The 7,324-nt window shown below is 32.0% G+C and overlaps 1 long non-coding RNA gene across 1 annotated transcript; it reads right to left on the minus strand.

Moving 5' to 3' along the window:
- Nucleotides 1–381: 381 nt before the first annotated feature.
- Nucleotides 382–6,698, minus strand: LOC148938189 (uncharacterized). Its single transcript, XR_016138601.1, has 5 exons — nt 6,498–6,698; nt 4,399–4,664; nt 2,227–2,583; nt 1,726–1,940; nt 382–1,080 (listed from the first exon to the last, which is right to left on the minus strand). It is a non-coding gene; the product is annotated as an uncharacterized LOC148938189 (long non-coding RNA).
- Nucleotides 6,699–7,324: the final 626 nt, after the last annotated feature.

The raw sequence follows: 7,324 nt of genomic DNA on the forward strand, positions 1-7,324 counted from the left end.
AAGTTGAAATATGAGTTTTCAAGATAGAAACGATTATGACATTACAGAATATCTATTAAACTCTCAAAAATAAATATAGAGAAAACTAAATGTGATGGAAAAAAATTTTGCAAATTGAAAATGTAAATTATGCAATAAAATGCGGTATGAAAGTAACATTTGAAAGTGGAAAATAAAATCTTAGATGAAACGATTGAAGCAACATTTAAATGTGACTTACAATTTAATCAGTCAGAAAGCAATCTGAGATGTACTGTTTATACGTAAAATGTGAGTGTATTGTTCTTTTTGTATATTATACATTTTTAGTACTAGTAGTGTATATCAAAATGCAAGCAAGTCATTCACTATTAGGTTCTGTTTTAATTTTTTTTTCTATTGCGTTTACATTTGAACTTTTTATTGCTTTCGCTTCTTCTATTTCAGGTAGAGACTAAGTAGAGTCATAAATGCTTAAAGCCAACTATAATATTTAGCTAAAATTTTATTTTCACATTTTCTCTCTGTTTTGTGGTTCGTTTGCGTGAATGCCGCCTGGTATAGAAAAAATTTTGTTCTGTTCGTTGTGAGATGAAAAGGTCCGATAGGTTTATTTTGAACCTGCATCGCCAATGAAACTGAAGAATTATTATTAAGTCTCATTAAATCTCATTATTTTTATACAATTATTATTACTTCATTTTTAGAAATTTATTTCTACATGATTTTATAAAAATTTAAGAACAATTCGATTAAAATTATTTAATCAATGAAATTAGGAAACATTACAGTTTTATTTTTAAACTAAATAAGTTAAATTTTAAAATAATAGATTTAGTTGTAATAAACAGCTCTCTTTTATGATTTCCGTTTTAAGTTCAAAAAAGTATTAATGTTATCAAAAGAATAAATAGAACATTCAAAAATACATTTTAAACTGTCAGAACAATGACTTCTTTGCTACTAAATCACATAATAAGGGATTTTGAGAGATTTCTAAATGTCATATTAGAGATGACTACTTCACAAAGAAGTCGAGGTAAGAAGCTATTGTTATTTATCCTCATTTTGACTTTAAGATGTCGAAATAATGTCAGCTTGCTACCTGAAAATTTATTTACAAAGAATAAGTACAGTTAAAAATTTATATTATTCTTCACATTTGCTTATCTTATAGGAAATGAAAAATGAATAAAATCAATCAAACTTTCATTTACTATCTGCGATCTAAGTCTGCACAAATTGCACTCTCTCTTTTCAATAATTATTTATATTCTTTATCTGCTTCTAATACCTAATTGATCCCTTACGATCCTTTATTTTTTATATCATAAATTGTATATAAGATTATCATCATGTAGATAAATTCTCATTATAAAATAAATGTAACAAAAATTTTATATCATTTACTAATATTTTAAATTTAATAATTAATTTAATAATTGAAAAAGACTTATAAACAAGTACATTATTTTTTACGAAAATGCATGCAATTAATTCTAGAAAAGCCAAATATTGATTAAATTTTTATCATTTTGCTATTCCGGACTTTTAAATTTCAATTATATACAAGGTTGTAGTTTCATATATGATAAAGTGGTTTCATATACGATATGTTTTAGTTGATTCTTAATGAGCTTAAATTATATGACACAGCGCGAAAAACATGAGATTAGGCAAATTAAAATTTGCATGACCGTACAAATTCGGAGACGTAACATAGTGATTAGAATAATGACGAAGCACCTACCTGTTGCTCTGCCTCCATCTAGATACCATCATACATCAACAACGTTAGGATGGTAATATTATGGGAACTAACGAGCATATGGTCGGATCAATATCGCGTAAACGCGAACATTGGTGATGCCCCCGCGTTTTACCTGATCGTTGGGGGAGTAAAGCGGACGCTTTGACGATGAAACCATATGAAAATCTGCCATATGCGCGAGTTCGCGCTCCTGAGAACACTCAAGCCTCCAGTTAAACATAATTTGACATGGGAATCTCGCTATAAAAAGCGTGATGCGCGATAGTAGTTTTCCAAAAATTTCCTAGCGTGCAAGATGATTCACAATAATTTATTAAATTTATTTTAATTCCATTCTGAGATGAGATTACTGTTATAAGAATAAAAATTCATTTTTGTAGAAACAAAATAGAAATTTAGAATCAAACATATTCTTTTGAATCAGTCATAGATTTTCATCAAGATTTGCTAGTATAACAATGTGACGTAATACTGACCCGTCGACTTTTAACCCCTTCCGGCTGCCCGACGACTACGAAGTTTTCCATTATGGATAAAATGAGAACGCGAAGACGTCGACGTCCGTTAGTCGGCCGGAAGTTCAGTGTTATGAAAATCAGACGTCGGTTGGTCTGGTACCCGGCATACGTAACGAACTTTCCGATGTTTTCGCGTTCGCCTCGTGTTCTCAAAGTGGGCGGTACGGAGTAAAGCGACAAGTAGTTGCACCGACCAGTAGATCAGAAATCAGAGACGACGCACCTTGAGAAAGAAGAAGGAGCTTCTTGAAGAGTACCTTACAAGACGCGCATCCATCCTGGGCGGAGACATCCGGCCTCTGGTTACGCATTCATCTATGTGCGAGAGACTGCTTGTCGTTATATCAGAAGAAAAAAAAACAGAGAGAAAGAGTAAGAGAGAGAGAGAGAGAGAGAGAGAGAGAGAGAGAGAGAGAGAGAGAGAGAGAGAGAGAAAGAGAGAGAAAAATGATCGGTGGGAACCGTTCTTGGAACCAACTTGCAAAGGACTTTATGATGCAACGTATTTTTGATGGGAGTATTATTCTCGCTGTAGTTTGATTCCTTATGAAAGGATTATGTCTCATTGAAGCAAATCTAATGAAAAAAAAGAAATAAGAAATATAAGCTTCTGACATTTTTAACATTTTTCTTTGTATATTGTTAATTTACATTATTAACTTTTATTTATTTATATTATTAACAATATCGCAAAAGATTATTTAGATTTTTCTTATTAGATTTTTATTTCTGAGCGATGCGATGGTTACTTTAACGTTTTTATCTTTTTGATTAATATTCATTATTATCCTTGGTTTTACATAAACAACTACAACTATATGATTTAATTTCTAATTAAATCATGCTTAAGTTTTTTTGTAACAAAATTAAGCTGAATAATAGCTTTTAAAACAGTTTGGTTTAATTCATGTTCTTTATGCAATGGCCGACTATCTCGATGGGACCACTCCCACGTCAGACGTTTAAAAAAGATGTCTTCTTGCACGAATCATGTGGGTCCTGTGCAATGTATAAGAAGCATCCCCGTCAATTCCCGTAGTCGTTTACCCGCACTGACTGTAAAGCGCAGCTTGAATGGCCGTCCTGAAAAAGCACAGCGGCCCAAGTGATGTAACTTGAACCCGCTGCTGACAGTGCGCTGACAGTCGGTCTTTTGTCAGCATTGTCGATCTCACCCACTCTTATATTTTCTTCCCTTCTCCCCCTCCTCTCTCTTTCTCTCTCTCTCTTCATACAAAGTAAGAAAAAATTTTTTAAATGATCTTTTTAAAATTATTTAAAAATTATTATAAATAAAAATTTGAAAGCTTTTGTTTGCCCTAAAGTTTATAAATTTTTCAGTTTATTTAAATTATTTAAAACAAGAATCTCGATTAAATATATATTTTTCACTTTAAAGATATATACACATACATACTTTAAATATATATACATACGTATATATATATGTGCATACAACATGTGCATTTTTAATATAATATACAAGCATAAGTACACTGATTATAGATTAAATTATACAATATAATACACAACATACAATATCCATTTTTGTAAAATAAAAATTAATTAATGAAATTATTTTTATATTACACATTTTAGGAAAAAAACGCGTTGAGACATCTTAGAAAAAATTGAGCACGATTTATCATGTATTTCCACCATCGACATATATAATGAACTGATTAGTAAACGCACACCTGCTGTGAAGTCAGAGAAATTCTATTAGCGTCCCATGGTTATCTTTTTTTCTAACATCTTATTAATAATTTTATTCTCTTAATGATAACGATACATTAATGATAACGATACATTAATATAAACCGAGTACATATTAATAAACAAAAATAAAGCGCCAATATAATTCTCACTCCACAGCGGGCGTGCATTTATCTAATGCGATGCTCAGTCCATTATATATGTCGACGGTTTTACTCTAGATATAAATTGCAATTTCATTTGCAACTTTTTTTTTAAATACTGTTTAGACACAACTTATTTTTTTTCCTATAATTTCTACTCCGTTACCTCATTTAACCCTTTTTTTTTTTAGCTATAGTGTCTCGCTTTCTTCTGACAGAATCTCGTTATCCTTTCATAAGTTGCGCGCCTTTTTTCGCCGATCCTTCTTACCTTGTTAACGAGTGTTCCCATTTCGCTTCTCTTCGGCTTCTCGAATTTCTACCGGCGACATTTCGTTGCTCGCCTTCCCTTTTTCATTCGCATTCTCGCTCAGGCGATTCGCCTTTTGACGAAATGCTTCTTTAGTTTGAAAACGCGAGCCATTCAATACTCCCGCCCACTCCAAACAAAGCGCTTCCGGAAACGTCGTGAGATTTAACTATCTAAATGCATCGCAGGTAGTTGATGCTAGCTGATTTACCCACTTCTCATCGAACCTATACAACATCAGCAGGCAAAAATTTTCAAAGAAAGAAAATACGTTTTGTCGTGAATAAAAAATTCGAAAAATAAATCTATTTAATTAGTAGTATTAAAATTACATAAGAGAAATACTTATATTACAAAATAAAATTTTAATGTTTAATGTTTATTGATTTGCAGAATTTGCAGATATTCCTTCGTACATTTTTTAATTAAAACTTTAATTAAAATTTTTTAATAAATGTTTTCAGATGTCAGATAGATGTTTTCAAATCACTTCAGATATTTTAAATGTTACAATATTTTCTAACATACAATACTTACGGTATTTACATCTATCTTTTAAATATGATTGTTGCACATTGTGTTTACATAACACTTCTACAATTTTATGGATCTTTACAAAAAAATCAGGTTATAGATTTTTTTTCAATAACATAACAAAAAAAGCATTAAAAGGCCAACCTTTAGGTTAATACTGAAAGGATCTTAAAATCTTTTTTATGGAGAACAGTGTATTGAGATGCATAATTTCATGTACATAAACTTGCAAACAAACAGAAACATAGAAAAATATTTAAGATGCAATATTCAAAAAAAACTGACTGTTAGGGTATAAGATACAGCAAAAAATATATGTATACAGGTATTAACGGTCGAATCTTGGCGAAATTGCATATCTGACAGCAGTCATAAAAAGTTGGCGCCATAAAGATGAGGGATCTCGTGAAATATTGTGAGAAACATTTCGTCACGTCATAAAATGAAACGGAAATGAATCACAACTAAAACTTAAAAGTTAATCATGTTATACGTGTGTTCAACATGTGCATTAATTCTAAAAATGTATTTTAAAAAAAAACAAAATTATTTTCTCTTACATATAAAACTTTAAAAATATATATCCACTCTATTATTACAACTTCTTTAACATTATACCTATGTTAAAGAAGAAATATTTATATAATTACCAACATATAATTATTACAATTTATTAAGTAAATTCGTTAATAAAACTATAAAAAAAAATAATAATAATTTTTCATTCAGAAACTACTAAAAATTTTATAAAGAAATGTTATGAATTGAATTTTCGAATATGGATATTGAACAACATGACATCTTATTTATCCAAGATTATTTTGTGTCATTGTACGTATCGTTAATGGGCGGCAGACAATTGCTAACCAGAAATTTTGCTAATCGATCGCCATCAATCAATCTTCCAATTTTGTCGACAGAGTGGCGCGAGATAAACGGAGAATAGGAAGAATCCACGGGGTGAGATGTGATTCATGCGAAGCGTAGCGCGCGACGATCAAGGCAGGGGATGGCGCAACGAAGAGAGAAGAAATTCAAAGGAGGATATAGGAAAAGGAAGGAAAACGGAGCGCACGTGTTTCTTGTATGGGAGCGTTCACACGAGGACCATCGTCGTCGGTTAATCTAATCATTCGAATGTAAGGTATATCACGTATACAGGATGCCCATTTCTATCAATAGATTCTCTATGATTAAGGTTAACTTGAATTTTTGTTAAATATAAACATTTTGTTAGCTGACTTTTTAATATAATTCCCGTTATACAGCAATCAAACATTTTATCATTAAATTTTATCATTAATTAAAATAAAATAATGTATGTGAAGAATGTCGCGTGCGTTGATTAATGCAATTTACAAATATTTTTCTCTTTCAATACGTCGAATCTTTCTTTAACATCAGTACTACGAGAATTTCAATAAAATCTGTATAATATCCATCAGTATGATACGATTTATCTATCATTTAATTTACAGCACGGAAAACCTGGAACACCCTGTATACTAAGGCGTCTATATACATACCGCATCGTTCCTTCGTCGGTTTCTCACCCCGCGACGCCATCCTCGGTCGCGACGCCTGATCTCTATTCGCCCCCGCGGAACACGACATTTCGCAGCCGTGTCAATGCGACCCCCGTTGAGAATTCCATTATCGCGGCCACGATTTATGCCCGTCCCGACTCGCGAAAAGACGAGCGCACACTCCTCGTTGAAATGGAAGCGAGCGTCGTCATCCTGCTCTCCTTTGTGCCTCGTCGATGACGCGCGGAATGTATGTGTCGGGCGTGAGCGGTTTCCATAAACGATGCTATTTTTGCGCCGCGCGACCTTGCGCGGTTGGATGTCGTCTGATTTATAACGATCGAAAAAAATGACAAGCTGAAAATCGTGCGCTGTGTCCGCGAATAGTGATACAATTAATTAGATTAGCTATATCGATATTCAATTGAAAATTCCATTAGTTAGCAGTTAAGCAAGCTGTGGATTCTTCCGTAATTTCAGGAAAAACATATTTTCCAAACATCTAATAAATAATGGGCTGAGTATCGCATCAGGTAAACCCCTGCACATCCCTGTGGAGTGAAAGGAAAGGGTACGCGTTTACCTAATGTGATGCTTAGTCCGCTAAATTTGTCGATATTCCCAAATAAGAGTGCTCTTTTAAAGTATTGACACATTATTGTACGTGTTATTTGCTCATTTTTTACATATTTTGAAAATTGAAAATTCTAAGTACATCATATATTATGAATTTAATGCAGCAATATATGTGATAATATTTAAAATCTATTTTTAAATAAATATAATATAATAAATAGCACAAGTGTATTATGTCATAATTAAATAAT

Source organism: Pogonomyrmex barbatus, unplaced genomic scaffold (genome assembly GCF_055798465.1).
Source record: "Pogonomyrmex barbatus isolate J1 unplaced genomic scaffold, ASM5579846v1 scaffold1, whole genome shotgun sequence".
Classification (NCBI taxonomy): Eukaryota; Metazoa; Arthropoda; class Insecta; order Hymenoptera; family Formicidae; genus Pogonomyrmex; species Pogonomyrmex barbatus.